General features: G+C 42.3%; 1 protein-coding gene across 1 annotated transcript in view; it reads left to right on the forward strand.

The window, feature by feature from the left end:
* The window catches only part of LOC105687442 (probable G-protein coupled receptor 158), a 109,875-nt gene that overhangs the window by 13,453 nt on the left and 79,606 nt on the right, over nucleotides 1-16,816 (forward strand). The gene's annotated exons all lie outside the window — the stretch shown is intronic.

Below are 16,816 nucleotides of genomic sequence, written 5' to 3' on the forward strand. Positions count from 1 at the left end.
GGATGATACGCGTAAATTGTTGCCGCATAAAGCGCGAGCTATATGTCACGCGATTATGCGTAATACGGTGACGAACACCGCTGCTTTGAAGCGTAAAACGGACGCAGTTTTTTTCCACCTGCAGATTTCTGTTACGCAGACAATGTCCGGTCCCGTTTAACTGGCAAAATAATTCCCGTGCAACGTGAAATTGAAGATGTTAATTACGGACGATTGCTCGGTACAGAGGATGAAAAAAAAGTTCGTTCTTTTTCAGGCTTCAATTCATTTTAATTTGGCTGCCGATGTGAACGGTTTCTTCGTATTATGTTACCCCTATAGAATTTCCAGAACGGGTATTTGTTTAAACGAAAATTAATTCCACACCGAACTCGACTGTTGAATAATAATTAACGTACCGAGCGACGAAAGCAGGTAAGAGGAAAAAGAAGGATTAAAAATTATTTTCTCGCCAAATTTTTTCCTCTGTCTCTGAAATTTCGAAAAATCCGTCGAATGTTCGAGGACACTGGGCGTGTACGGACGGTGTATCCATAGGCGAACCCGGAGGGATCTTACACAGGGTTTCTCGCCGCGTGGGTACGAACGCACACGTGTAGGTAGGGCTGACAATAAATTAACATACCGTTACAAGGTCGAATATTCAAGTACATTACATGCACCGTACGTAACAAGTTTCTCGCGGTCCTCCCATCAAACTATTCGCAAAGTTTGCTGATTTCCAACCGCAAAGGCATTCCTCCGACGATATTCACGCACGTGATGTACTGTACCGGTGTACCCGGCGCGCACGCATCAGACGCGATCATTGTGTATGCGAACACGTGATGTAAAAATCGCGAATTTTTTTCAAACGCCGAATCTCGGTACGGTAATTAATTATTGTTCCGCGAATCGCGGTTAGGGGAGGGTGAAAATCATTATCGCCACGAAGGATCGCGATCGCCGACGTTTCGCGTCACACGTTCGGTTCGACGTTTATTCGACACTCAACCTCCTCCGCAGGTGAAAAGAGTCGAAAAAGAGAAGTGAAATGAGGCAAAAAGAGGGATATATATATACGTACTTGAAATGGCATCGGCGTATTATATATATATATTCGTTCATTAACCATTGCAGTATTTTATACGAGCTCGAGCGCGACTGTGAATTTTGGTCGCGTACGTACGTGACCTATTCGAACCTCAGTACGTGCGTATGTATATTTCACGCGGGTGTATAGGTAGCGATACTACTCGTTCGAATATTTTCCCTCTTTTCCCCGTCCGGTATTTCTTTGGATTTTTATTTTTCCTCTTCTATCTCCACCGTACGGCCACAAAGTGTCGAATAAATTCAATTACTTCAAAAGTTGCGCTTCGATACAGTCGAGGTATTCGATTCGGTTCGCGGTCATCCGCTGACCACTTCAGCAAACATTCCCCGCTTCGTAAACCGCGTGTATTTAGAACGTGCCGGAATTGTCTCTGCAATCTATCGAAATACTCCGTTGAATAATTTTTCCCAGTTTTTTTCGCCCCTTGAAAAACAAAAAAAGAAAGAAGAAGAAAGAGAAAAAAAAACCGAGAAACCTCGAGCGAATCGTTGGTTGAATAATTGGTTCAGGTCGTACGTATGTTTAGACAATATTACGCGTAACATCGGCGGTAACGAATAATTTATCATCGATGTCTGCTTTGCAGCGTACCGGTGGCCTAAAAGCTCGGGGTAGAAATCCCTTGTTTTAAGAGAGGGTTCTTTTTTTCATCCTCCATTCGCGTCCAAAGGGCAACCAACGTGTGTCGCGGGTTTGCAATCTCCATTTTTCTGCTTCTTGAAACGTCTCTTGTTTTATTCACGTATCCCAGTGAACATCCGACTAAGAACATTTCTACTTTGTAATTTATTCGGTCCTATAATATTGAAATAACATTCGTTCGAGTGTAGCCCTCTACTCTCGACTCTTTTTTCCGCTCCTTCTTTTTTTTGAAAAAAAAAAAAAAGTGCAGACACCCGACTCAACTCAAAGTTATCACAGTGTATTATACATAAAACATACATCGCAAAATACACTCGAGTCGGGGCAGGAATTTGACTGGATTAAATAATTCTCTCACTTGGATTAGATTACGAGGTTCGAAAAAGGGACGAACGGCACACCCTTGAAAGTATCTAGAATTCCTCGTACAATTTTTTGAAAAAATTTTCCATCCACTCGTCGTCGAATTCGATCGATGCGATATCAACAGGCGCGTGCTTTATAACACGGTAGAGCTTTTTTCCCGTTTTTAGGTGTGGTTGAAATTTCTCGCGTAGACGTTAATTTAATTGTCGCGATCAATGTTCGGTGGAGTTTTAACCGAGATTAGGGGTAGGTTAAACGGAGGAAAAAAGTCGGTGAAAAAGAGGTAGGGAGTATCGAACGTGACGTTCTCAAGGTGTCACCTCGTGACGATACTAAGTTGGTATAATCGCCAAAGTAAACAAACACCTGCACGACGACGCCGGGCTGCAAAGATAAACAACCGAGGTTCGGTGATGGGACGAGAGGCGAGCTTTTTGATAAAGGGAAAACAAGAAGTAAGGGTGAATTATTACAAAAAGCTTTCGAGAGATAAGGTCCGAAATGGCGTAGGGAATAACACGTTAAAATTTACGCCCGTAAGGAATCATATCCCCATAATAATTGGGGGCGTGCTTCACCCACTCGGATGTATATCTGTATACCTACACACAGTTGCGCACCCCGTATATAGATTTGTAAAGGGCTACCTAGAGCTGGCTTCCTACCGATCTTCGGTAATCCGTTCCCATTTGTATTCCATGAGGCTTCCTAAAGCACTATTTTACGCCTGTTACGAGGATCTCCGATACCTAGCTGCCCTCCTCGCCCTGGCCCTCGCCCCCACCGCCGCCCCGTTCGACTGCAGACTTTAAGAGTTTGTTTTCCCGCTTTCGTTTTACTTCCCCGATGCCCGTCGTATTTTCTCAGACCAGTTCTCCTACACGGGTGAACTTCTACGCGTCTATGGCTGAATACGTGTACACGATATCATACTCGACCGAACTTCACACGTGCGCATCACCCGAAGTGCTTTTAGAGTAGGCATTTACCTACGCGTGCAGACGTACTCGTACCTGTAACTTACAGGACGTATTCATCGCGTTACGAGATTCAATTATAATGAATGATTTCGCGAATCGTCTCACTCTCTGTCTGTAGAGTTGTCACGTATTTTAATTGTTGGGCAAAAAATAAATCATTTTTTTCAATGGGTTTAATATGCTTTTCTTACGTATTTTGACCTCAGGAATCCGAATCTGAAAGAAAAATTCATCTGTCTCTAAAATTGACCGAGTTATCGCCAATTTTCAGCTTTTCGGGGTCAAAAATAAAAAATTTACTTTTTAGTCTATCCTAATGTAATTTGGGCTCAGGAATCCAAATCCGAAAGAAAAATTGATCTATCTGCAAAAATTACCGAGTTATCCTCATTTTTTCGCATTTTTTGGCATAAATTTGAGGATATCTCGAAGGGAAAAAATCGTAGCTCAATTTGGACAACGGATTCGTGTTCCTGAGGTCAAAATACATAAGAAAAGTGCCATACGATCAATTTTAAAAAATAAAAATTTTTGGTCAAAATTTGAAAAAATCGTAAGGGGTACCCCTTGGAAAAATCTCAAATTTTGGCCAAAAATTTTTATTTTTTAAAATTGATCGTATGGCACTTTTCTTATGTAATTTGACCTCAGGAACACGAATCCGTCGTCCAAATTGAGCTACGATTTTCTCCCTTCGAGATATCCTCAAATTTGTACCAAAAAATGCGAAAAAATGAGGATAACTCAGTCATTTTTTAAAATAGATCAATTTTTCTTCTGGATTCGGATTCCTGAGCTCAAATTACATTAAGATAGATCAAAAAATCAATTTTTTATTTTTGACCCCAAAAAGCTGAAAATTGGCGATAACTCGGTCAATTTTAGAGATAGATCAATTTTTCTTTCAGATTTGGATTTCTGAGGTCAAAATACGTCAGAAAAGTGTAATACAATCAATTTTTAAGGTACTTCACTTTTGGCCCAAAAATCGATTTTTTTTTTGGCTTTCCAAGGGTAATCTCACGTATAATTAGCTCAGAAATCCAAATCTAAAAGCCAAAATCATCTACTAATGCAATCGATCGAGTAATCATTAGGTGGAAAAAAATTTCCACTTGATAATCGTTCGCTCAAAGATTTCTACAGCGAAAAGCTCGGATTTTGAGCTCAGCTGTCGGATCTAAGAAAATACCGGCATCTTCCATTCGCCCCTGCTTCTTTCTCATTAATTTATTTGTTTTAAATAATTTTGCCTGCTGGTAATTGGCGAGCAATCGTTCATTTGTTGAATGACTTGCGGAGTCACGTCTTCCGTTGGGGGTTGGCGTTGATAAACTTGAGAAGAATAATTGTCCGAACCCGGAAAGAAGATTATCGAAGTGTCTGTCGATGGCGGCCAGATAGGTGGAGAAACGAGGGGGCGAAGGGGGAGGTGAATCTTTTAGGTCGGTGATCGAGATAATCCGATCGAGACCGAGAAAAGTGAGTGGCATAATCAAACGAAATGGAATAATTTGAATATTCCCACTCACTTATTTCCGAGCAATTCGATTTTTCAGCGAGTAACGACCGTAAAAATACTAGGTGAGCTGTACGTGCCGACCGTGTCTTCCGTAATGTCTCCGCATTTGTCAATCACATGGGATGGAACGATCAAAATTAAAATGGCTGTTTTATAGGGGTGTGCTTTTTTATACAAAATTTTTCGAATGAAATTCTAAATTCTGGTTGCCTGGACGAGAATATCAAGTCTTGGATTTATTTCTGTCTCTCAGAATCATGGCGGAGGATAATCGGAAGAAGTAAAACCACATTTCGTTTAAACAAAGCCAAGTAAGAGGAAGAGACGAAAAAAAAGAAAAAAAAAAAAAAAAAATGTTGGAAAGCTCGCCGGGACAAAAGATTAAGGGGGGAAAAAGCTGGAGCTTACGTGGGGGATGGTAAGAAAATAGGAGGTAAAGAACTACTACAATAAACATCACTTCGCAGTTTTTCCTCTTTTCTTTCAGAAAACTCTAATTTATTATGCCAAAAACCGATGGGATATGTTGGTTAAAAATGTAAACCACGGAGAGAGCGTTATAATCCAAAATTATAGCAACGGTCGTTTATACCGCGGTCTGTAGAGCTACCACTTCTTTTCTTTTTACTTTTCACATACAATGGATGTCATTTCCTTTATTTCTTCCACCTGAATATTCGATACATGCAATATAAATGCTCACGAAGGGAATATGAAATGAGAGACGATGCTGAAAGTACCCACTGCATAATATCCGCGCCTTGTCAAGTTTAGTTAATAAGTCCGTATACGTTGGTATATAAGGTAAACGGCAGAAAGAATAATGGCTGGTACAATCTCAAACGATAAAAACTAAAAGGGAAATGTGAAGTAGCCTTTCCAAGGGTTGTTTTCGAATTCTCAAAAAAAGCTCACCGTAATAAAATCTCCGTTGCAAGAGAATACCATAGCATCGGGTCACACCGAGGAGATTGATTAAAAATTTATTATAATCCCCTTCGGGATGAATACGTTTCGTGGTTTTCAATTTCTCTTTTTCTTTCAACATTCGGCTTTTCTCTCTCCTTGTTCTCTTAATTCAATTTTTGCTTACTTTCCGCTTGGACGATAACAACAGTAATGCAAAAGTAGAAAAAAAAAATACATGTATATATATATATCCTAATCCTTTTACCAGGATAAGGAAGATTACTGGTGTAAATTAAAGTCCCGCAGATTTCCGTCGACTGGCTAACTCCGAACGCGGAAACCGAGGGCAAGAGATGATGAAGAAAGAAATAATAAAAAAGAAGAAAAAGTAAAAAAAAGAAAAAAAGAAAAAAGGAAACGCCCAACCCCCGAGCTATTTCCAACTTGCGGGCGTTCCTTCAATTTATCTCATGTGTACCGCTATTCGGGGGCAGGTTTTGTCGTCCGAATTTTTATTTTTGTTTTATCTCACCGCTGCATTTTAATTCATTCTTTCAATTACATCGATTCGTTATTTTTTTTTTTTTCTACCGCATAGACGTTCGCGTCGTACCACCTAGTCTGCAATTGTGCAGCGGGTGACTCGGCGTGATAAAGGTAGCTCGTAAAAGAGACCGTTGGTTAAGAAAAAAAAGAGGAGATTGCACGGTGGCAAGAAGTAGTGGGGTAACTAGCCGGGGTAGCCAACCCCGATTTGTTACTGTCCAAGGCCACTATAGGGCAGTTTATTTATTTCCCCGTTTCAAACTCTTTTTTTTTTTTATGTAGAGAAGCTACCGGTGAAACCGGTGGCGAGCGTCAACGAGAGACGTCGCGTTGACTGCAGGGTATGTATACCTCTACGGACTATAAGTGAAACGTTGAGCGTGACCATAACTCGCGGGGGGTGAAAGGGGCCCGGGTTGGGGGGGGGGGGGGGGGTTAATGTTATTATCGTAAAGTATAATATATTTCAAATTGTATATTACGAAAGTTTATCCCCGCGTTGATTACTTCGCGGACGCACCCTCGAAGATCATCGCTCGAAGAGAAGATATTCGCATATATATTTTACGTATATACCTGCGGAGCGTGTATAGGCAGAGGTATATAACGAATATATACGTCTATCGACCTACCCATTTTACTGAAACTTCTCGGTAGCTTCCGAAGGGAAGTTTTTTGCGCGTCAGTGAGGCAGTTAATTTCAGTTAACAACCCTTTGTGCAAAAGAGTCTCTTATTCTTTGCGCCCACGTATACGTATATATAAATTTTCGCTTCTTGGTCGTTCACACCGCGTGAAACATTGTTAAGACTTCGGGAGTGACGATCAGAAACTGTTTTCAATTTTAGAAACATTGCGTTACATTTTTCATCTTCCGAAGAGAGCGACGCAAAAATTTAGAAACGAATTTACGATGAGTGAGGAGAGAAAAATTGTTCACTTTGACATCTTATACCCGTTCGTTAAATTGAAAGGTCCATTTTCAAGCGTATAACGTGACACGAGATCTTTGGGATTTCGAAATCGTAATCGATGTGAGGACGGAACTTTTTTCCTTCCAATATAATCGCCATATTCGGTCGTTAACATCATTCGAAACTCGGTTTAATTATTCAAAAATTTAATTAACGATTCGTCGACGATTCTTCAGTTATGATATTACATTCCTCGAGAGCGTTTTTGTTATATTTTGTTATTTTATTCTTTCAGACGTTTTTGTTTGCCGTATTATACCTATGTACGCGCGTGAACTTGAAGAATTCTTTTGTCAAAGCGCGGAGGCGAGAGGTGCTCTGGAGAGGAGCAAAACTCTGACTTTTGAAATTTTTTCTTTTCATTTTTCCTCTTATTATATTCTTTTTCACCGCCGTCGTTTTCTTAACGCGTCTTATTTTCCTCGCTAGATGAAAAATATTGAGTCAAGGGTTGAAAAATATCCTCAAGAAACCCGCCCGGTTTCCTCGGATGTACGGGGATGAATTTTTCCGGTTTGTTCCCGAAGGACCTTTGGTGTTTTAAGGATCCTAAGAAAATGTCCGCGCCCCTGCCAGCAAGTGAAATACTCACTCAACGTTGTACACGTAACACTTCGCACTTTTGCGGCAAAAAAAAGGTGGAGAGAGAACAAAAAAAAAAAAAAATATAGCGTATCGGGAAAATGGGTAAAATCTGTAGAAACTTTTCCCCGAATGTCCTTCACGTGCTTTTTTTTAGTCCCATGGACCGTGCGGGCACAAACAGAAACCGCGCGCATAAGTGACAATAGTACAATGGAATGTTGTCCAAATATACCGGCGAAAGCTTTTATTATAGGTGGTACACTATATCTGGATATAAAGCTATACGAGTTTCATTGATTTATGAAGATCTCCATTGCATCTGACACATATACCTTACCCTTCCATTATGTCGGACAATGAAATCCGCGAGCCGTTATATGCTGCCTGCTGGACACGGTGAGAGTAAAAATCTAGATCGCATTGTGCCCGAAAAGCGTGTGGAAAGTTGGATGAAGAAATCACCGAATTCAACGTTGGAAAAGTAGGCAGGGTTTGCGTACTCGCGATTGTAATAACGAAGGCAAGAACAACGATACTGATAAGGATACCGCGCGGAAGACGGATATTGTCGCTTTGTCAAATATCGGAGTGGAATCACATCGCGTAAACCTCCGCCTCGTTTCAAAGGTCGATCGACGCCCGATGACTGACGAGCGCGTACAGCGGTATAAAGCATTCATTCGCATCGTCGTATAAGTTCTCTGAAAGCTTTCAGCTGATCTCTGATTTTCGCAAGTGATGTCTACGCGTCGTGTCACAACAAACGGAACAGTAGAGACTAAATAAATGAACACGTGTGTAAAATTAGAGGCGTCCCGTAATCGGAAATCGAAGCACTGGAATGGAGCTTGTCGAAAGCTGCGTATACCTGTAGGTACGAGGTGGTTATCGGCCGTATCCGTAAATATATTGGTAGCATGAACGGAAATTCGCCGAAAGCACGAGAGCAGCTTTTACGATCGACGTAGTAAAGGGGTTGTAAAAATAAAATTTGTCTGCAAGATGTGATATTAACCTCGGTGACCTGCAACGGGCGAAGATAATGCCGAGATCGTCCGCCGCAATCAACGACGAATCTCCCATGAAAGGTGGCAATAATTGTGTACTTGGCGAATTATTAGATACTTCATCGGGGCTTTCTTTTTTTTTCCCTTCTCTCGCAGCGACGCGTAATTACGGCTATACACATTTTGTTGGCCTTTTCTCGGATGTCCCTGCAAATAGATCGGTAAACCGACCCTTCGCCCTACGTAATAATGGGCGTGTGTGCGGCGCTGAATGGAGTATCCGTTAATTAACAACTCCGGTTGAAAAAAAATCGGACGGGAAATAATCAGGGTTAGAAGCTGGCCGAATCGAGGCGGAAACGTCCCGTGTACACGCGGTAGAAATCGCAGCGAGGTCTCGCCCTGAGCCGGGACGAGGAACGAAGGTTATAATCCTTAATTATTGTCTCCTCGCTAATTGAATGCAGATATAATTAGGATGTTCCTCTTACAGCTTTATCGCTATACTACCTCACGATTAGTACTCTGGATTAAGCGGTAGCTCGATTAAAGACCGTTCGCCCATAAGCTCGCTCGGGTTACTTCCCGTATCGATCATATTTATATCTCTCATTGAATCGTTTCGGTTTTTTTTTTTTTTTTTTTTTTCTCCTGTCGAACGGATCATATTTACGACGCAGGAGATAACGGGATCGCTAATTTGTTCGATGAAACTTGACGAACGATTCGCAAAATTTTCGCAACGTACGATTAGCCCCCGTAGTTTCGAGCGGATTAACAAAGTTTTCTGTTTCGAGTGGCCACTTGTATTGTACGTCGAAGTTATCAACGACTGCTTTTCCTCCACCGGTAGGATTCTGAAAATGTTTTCAACGACTATTTCCGTCTGATTTCCGTTCGCCGGATGTGCTTGTAACGCAAGACGCCTTCCGCCACTTCCCAAGCTACAGTTTTAACAACATTTTTCTTTCCTCCGTCGTTTCAGATTTCGCGAATTTTATACACATACAATGTAGTATATTCTTTTTGTATACGTAGGACGTTATTGTAATCATTATTCGTATCCTTAGGTACTACGTACGTACGTATGAATTCGCACACATTCGCGCTGTATACGGCGAGCACGTATATCAACGCGAACTCAAAGTTACCGCGTAGGTCTCACTTAACGCTGAGCATTACCACTGGTTTAGTACCAAGACGTGATCGCGGTGGAATCTTCTCTCCCTTCTTCCTCTTGCGGAAAGAATAAAAAGGCTCTTACAGATGCGTATCATATGTATACGAATATTTCCCTTTTCATTTTCCACCCTCGACTCTGCTTCACGTCTTTCGACGTCTTTTTATTCGACAAATGTACACGGATTATACCCCGTAACGTGACGTGGGCCATATCCCTCGGCAGGCTAATTGATATTCAAAGAAAAGGAAGAGCTTTTTCGAGAAAATGCGTTGGTCGGTTTCCCTCCCACCCCCCCCTTTTTACTCGTAGCTGCACTCTCTCCACATTCCGGCACTCCCAGACTCTTAACTTGATACGAGCGCAATCGATTCGGTAGGGATGATATCGGGATAATAGATCAAATTTTTATCTGGTCTCGTTGCTACCGAGGCTGCAGGTCTTAGATAGGCCCGACGAATTGGATGGATTCCGTTTTCTTGATTAAAGAATAGATATAAATCGACCGTCGCGCTGTTTTGTTTTTTTTTTTCACTTCGTATCTTCTTCTCCTTTTTATTATTTTGTCTCGTCCCGAATAATCACCGCGACTTAATCCCGCGGGGTCTGGCCGCCTGTCCAGGTGCCGTATTATATAGCTTTGGCTGACTTTTACGGTTTGATCGATACCGACCGACCTAATATACTCACGTTTATGTATCCAGATACCTACTTAAAAGGCTGAGAGGATCGCGTGTCGAAAGCGTGGAGAAGAAAAAAAGGAAGAATTAGCAAAACGAAGACTGTACAGGAAATACCATTCACCCGTTCTAATCGGCAATCAGAATTGAATAGGTATTTATAAGGGTACGTGGTATCCTCGCACGGTCCCGACTTCAGCGTAGAGAAATTGAGGAAAATTCATTGAAGAAATTTCGACGATCTATTTTTACATCGACCAGTCGTAGCGTTTCAAATACCGAACACAGGTGTGTTACAAATTTTCCCAAAGCTCAACCTCGTCGGATATTTTGGAATCGGAAGTGGTACGGATCCGATCGAAATTCGCGCGGGCACATTATTCCGTACGAAATTCGTCCCGCCGATCTACGACGCGATTCAACGTACGTGTTTATTTATATTTGTGGGGTTTTTCGGAGATTTTGATTCGATCTGATTTTGAAAGAGGTAAGAAGAAAGAGACGAAGATAGAGAGAGAGCGGGGGAATAAGGAATTTGTTCCCAAAATTCCGAACTTACACGCGAATTGAATTTCACTCGAATCCGAATATCAAGTCGAAGAGCACCCGACGTATCCCGGATCCGGGCTACCTTCATCCGATGATTTAAACGAAATGATATTATGTCGGCTGTACACGACTCGTTGTTACGTACAATATAGGGCAAAGTAAGTGCGGATAGAGGGCGAGTTATACACACCCGGCGATATTTCAGATAATTGTAGTACAGCGCCCAATTTTGGATTACGTACACACAGGCACAACGGGGCAAACTTGAGACAATGCATATCAGAGGGGTTGGGCGCTGGTTTATCGTAATTAATTCAGCAGACAAACCGTGACGTGGGTAACCTTCAAAGAACCCAGGGGTCGGAAAGGGAGGGAAGATGGGGGGGGGGGGGGGGGGGGGGGGGGGGTTCCCAGCTTCGCGCATGCAATGAACCATGAAACTAACTTCGAAGGTAAATACTTCGCGGACTTGTAAGCAGTCGAGGGAAATTAATTTAACCGGTAATTGATAGTTCTAAAATTAGATCGACAAGCGCGTTCGCTTACTAATCGAATCTATATGCTTTGATTTATTCTACCGCGCGGCCCGCCGTGCGTCTATCTGTGTCTCTCTCGAGTTAGTCCTCGCGAGTCGGCTTTCGCAACGACCCCGAACTTGACACATTCGACGGGCGATGCTACTCGTATATTTTCAGCGAAGTTGAGACGTTCGCGATCTTCTCGGATTAGAAACGAGATGGATAGCGCATATTTTTAATGGTTATACCAGCGCGAATCACGTGAGTTGAAATAAACACGTTACGCGTATCGCACCCAGACCAGATAAGGGCTGGCTGGCTCTGCCTTCATCAACGCCGGTTGGTCGTTGCCTTCGAGACCCGACCCGACAGTCGGTGATAAATCGCGCTTTATATAATTCAAGATTTCCACGTCTGCCAAATTCCTATTTTACTACACTTTGGCTCGTTGGAAACGCTACTCCAGATACACCGAAAAATTTCACCCCTCCCGACGCGGAGGGGTGAAATATTTTGAGAGAAAATAAGCGAGAGTATCAAAAATTTCCACCAACTTTAACGAAAATGAATTTCTCGCGTTCCGACGCGGGGTCTTCCTCGTCGCGCTGAGGAAAGATACTCGTACCCCTTCATCTTTATTTATTTTGTTAATTCATTCTTTCATAATTTCAAAGTGAAATCACGAAAAAAAAAAAAGGAAGAAGAAAAAGCCATGATTTCGTGGTTCACTTTGTACCCCCAAGTATTATAATTACGGCTACGTCAGCCGCCTCCTGCAGGAGAACCGACTCCCGTTGAGTAAATGAATGAATCCTTTCGTCAGCAGAAACTCTCATAACGTAAATAAAGTGTTTGCCTATCTCCAAATGACTTTTGTTATATCTCGTTTTGAATTTTGCCATTTCCGCAACCGTTTCGGCGAATTATTGCACCAGACATTCGGTTAAATATATATTATTATTCAGATTCTAGACAACCGATGTTGTACCGCTGGGAAACTTATCGTTCATCGGATACGCGAGGAATCTGCAGTTGCAGAATTAATTAAAATTCGCCCGCGTACCTTTCATTATTTTTTTTTTTTTTATTTTTTGTTTTTTTTTTGTGAAAAATTTCGTTCTCTTCTATAAATATTTTCGCTTTAATTATCGCGCATAATTGAAATGGCGAATATATTAATAACGAAAATTAGTGAACCGTCGAATTTAATTAAGGCAAAAAAAAGTCGGGCAGGCGAGAAAAGGTACCGGACTTCGGGTCGTTGCGTTGTTTCTATAAGGCCCATAAAACGCGAGATGTCGTTACTCAGAAGCAAGTATACACAAAGAACTCGGCTAATTATTTCAATTGCAAAATTGTGCTAACGACCGGTCTTCTCTTCGCTGAGCTTGCGCTTCGTTTTACCTCGACTTTTTTCCTCCGGCGACTTCGATAGTTTTTTCCCTCCGATTTTCATCCAACTTTCTTCTGACAGCGAGTTGCGATCCGCGCTGAACTGAGAGAGAAAAATTAAGTCAAGTCACCACCGACGACGATCCCAGAGTGATTAGAAAGAATCGTTACGGAACGAACAGATTTTGTTGCGGTGAAAAATCAAGCGAACGGATTTTACAGGAATTACACCCGTCGGACGTCGTTGGCATTGTTGGTAAAATTGTTGGCGAATGAAACGCGGCCTCGAAAGGGGAGCGAGGAACGATGATCAATAATTGTTTAACATACTTTTGTTAATTAACGGAACACGTTATACGTCGGTATAATATAAACCCTGTGGGGTGTACGGTACACGGGTATGTTTTATTATAAGCTTTGCGGCGGCATACGCGGATGTCGAATTAAGCTTTGATGACGTAATCCCATCAACTGAAACCACGTATGGAACGAGGGTTGGGTTGAAACCAAGATCCCGCGTGTCTGTAAAATTCGGCGTCTGTTTAACTTTGCGTTCCCGTGTTATCGGGAAAAAAAATATCGTAACCCGCGCGAACGATGAAAAACTCCTCTAGTTTATTGAAGAATTTCCAAACTCTTTTGAAAATAATTTCACCCAATATTACTACGTATCCGCGTTTAATCTCCGTCCGTCTTTTCGAGGAGCTTCTGAAAGTTTTCGTTACGCGCGATAATGTCGCAAAAAGTGCTAAAAGTTCGAGAGCGTTAAAACTCCCATCCGTGGCTCTTGCGGAAGAGATTTATCAAACGGAAGTATTTTTGTTCGCCAATTAACGAACGATCCGAGTATTTGTCGGTCGTATTACATGCAACGAGTCTTCCGTTCTGTTGACTCTTACTGTTGTCGGAGCTTACGGAAGATGCACATGTATATAATATCGATTGAGAAAAGTGGGATTGAACAAATATTGACGTTAACCTTCCGTTTCCACCTACATATTTATAATCTCGGACAATATTTGAAGTCGGGTATTACTTTTGAAGTAAAAAAAATTCCCAAGGTTTTTCACGAGGGAATTAAGACCATCGGACTATACTCGGAAGCCGATCAAACTTTCTTTCTCGAACCCTCTCCCGCCCTCTGGCCATTGTTTTTTTATTCTCCGGGGAGAACATCAACCCAAAAATAACAGGGTAGTGTTACACGCAACTTTTGTGTTCAAATAGAATCTTTACTCACTTTTAGGGAGCATGATTGAATACGTCCCGAAAACACGTTCTCTCGTATTTTGTTTTGTCATTTATTTATACACATTCTTTCCATCCTCTTCGATTCTCGTTTTCCACTAGGTCAGGGCTCGGAGTAAGGGAAGAAGAGGAAAAGAGAGAAAAAAAAAAGAAGCAAATCATCCCCTACGCGGAATTGGGAGATTAACGTTTACCGACGAGTGAAAAACGAAAGAAAAAGAAAAAAATAAATACGAAAGAAAGGGGTGGAAGGTGGAGTGAGAAGGAAAATTATTAGCCGACATAAATCCAAATGGTACTGACATAATAAGTTATGCTACACCTGGGGCGCGTGGAGAGTTGCATAGCTTTGAAACATGAATCAAGGAAAAAGAAGGAGAGGAAAATCAGGTTCTCTTCAACGCCCACCGGCGATATTACAAAGTTCAAGAACAAGGGGGCGGAGGGGGGGGGACGTTTTTTAATTCGTTAGCGAGAAAAGTCAATTAACGAACGCGCGTCTAATTGTCCGGTTCACAGCTCCCGTACGAGTCGTGGTTCCGGAGATTCTTTATTTATTCTCCCTCTCCCTCTTATCGGGTTGCACGGTGGAACTTTTGGGGGTAAGGTCGCGCCTGAAGAGATCGCGATTAACCTTTCTAGCGCCTTTCGCGGGGGCTCGAGGATCATCGGAGAGATACGCCAGCCCGGTCGAGACCGAGTCTCTTAATTGCATTTAGCCCGAGCCAAAGGTCCGCGCCTCGGCTTGAAACGGTCGCCGACTACGGAGATTCCGATAGGGAAACACACGTACACGCTAATTGGAGGTCACGAAATGACCTCCGCCAACTTCACGGATACACCGTATAGGTATACCGACGAAACGTACACCGCGCACACACGCGATACTCCTGTTTAGATTACCATTTATCAGATCCTCAGCGACGCTTCGTCGTTGAACGTAATTTCAACGCCCCCCCCAAGAAATGGGGTGAGTTTCTCGAAATTTTATCACCGCGTTTGTTATGAGGGAAAAAAGAACAAAGAAAAAAAACGCTGATACCATGTAGTCAGTTGCAATTATTGTCGAGTTTATTGATGAGGTATCATGGGCGCGTCACCTAGTGCGGAGGATTCAATCCTAAATAAATATTCAAATTTGAAGGGGTCGAATTCGGTGGAATTCCAGGGGGAACGGGGACGGCAACGGGATCGCCGCGACGTTGAATTCCCTGTTTCCAATAGAGAGCAGGCCGAGGGTTTGAATCGAAGACAGCTAAGCGATTCGAAAATTAATTGCCACTGGGCCAGACCTCAATGGGGGTTACGCGAACGACAGTCGGCGTGGACTACCTTGTCGCGGACAAGGGCGCATTAGGCTCCTGGTCCATCCATACCTCGGTCCACACGTATAGGATCTGCCGTCCTTCAGGAGATTGAGGGTCCAAATGGTCCACGGGTAACGTGATGTATTACCGCGTATTCCCCGAAATTGCGAACAAATTCCCATAGGATTCACCCTCCGTTGGCCTTTGCCCTATGGTACAGCTTCCAAAATCGAACTGAATTCGAGTATCATCGAGATCATTAAATAGTCATTATCGTGATATTGACAAATTGGCGAAACCCTAAATCTGTAACGAAAAAAAAAAACACCCCCTTCCGATCCTGCGACGAATCGATTACCTCTAGCGTTCAGGGGGCGAAAAAATCACCACTGAGAAATTTCGAAATTCCGAAAACGATTTTTTTCATTCGGTGTCACGAAAAAAAAAAATAACAACGGTAGCGGACATTCTCCAGATATTTTTGTCCTGTCCTTCGAACTGATTTCGTTGTTTTTCAGCATCTCGTTCACGTCGCAACCATCCCTCAGGAATTCGTGTCTATGAATATTCATGGGAGGAATTGAAATTCTAGTCAAGTATAATTACAGTGATCTTAGCGCGTTTTCTATCGCTTCTGTTTTCTAGCAGATATGTACCGAAAGCGTTATGAGAGCTGGGAAGTTAATTGCGCCGTCGTCGCGTCGGTCGGACTATTATCTGCAGATAATCATAGACACCATTTAGCCAATGCGCTCCGTTTTAGCGGGGCGTTATAATAACAATAAGTAGAATAGATATATACATACGCGATTTGTCGAGTCGTATACAGCAAGCCCGAAATTACTTCCGCCTAAGGGACTTGCAACGTTAAAACAACCTACGAAGACATCCTGGACGCGACGTTAACGTTGACGTTAGCCTCCCTAACGACCGGCACGCAGGACGTAACGACTCGAAAAAAAAAAAAAAAAAAAAAAAAAGAAAAAAAAACAAACTGAAGAAAACGAGCGACGAGGTACAGTTGCGAAAAAAATTAAGGACTCGAAATAATGTTTCCCTTTTTATTTTTATTTATATAATTATCAAAGTTTCGACTTATCCGCGTACCGGGTGGCGTGTGCCTGTACATTTCTCGAAAACTTGGATATCGCCTCGTTAAAATGGTCGCCGAATTTCCTCGGCTCTAAAAACGTTGAAACTACAACGGTTTTAATGTAGGGGAAAAGAGTCATTTTTCCTGCGTTCACACCTGGTACTAAAACTACCCCATGGAGATCGTCGGTGTAGATTTTCCTTGAGAAAATTATTATTTTAT

This window comes from Athalia rosae, chromosome 4, assembly GCF_917208135.1.
Source record: "Athalia rosae chromosome 4, iyAthRosa1.1, whole genome shotgun sequence".
NCBI classification, from domain to species: Eukaryota; Metazoa; Arthropoda; class Insecta; order Hymenoptera; family Athaliidae; genus Athalia; species Athalia rosae.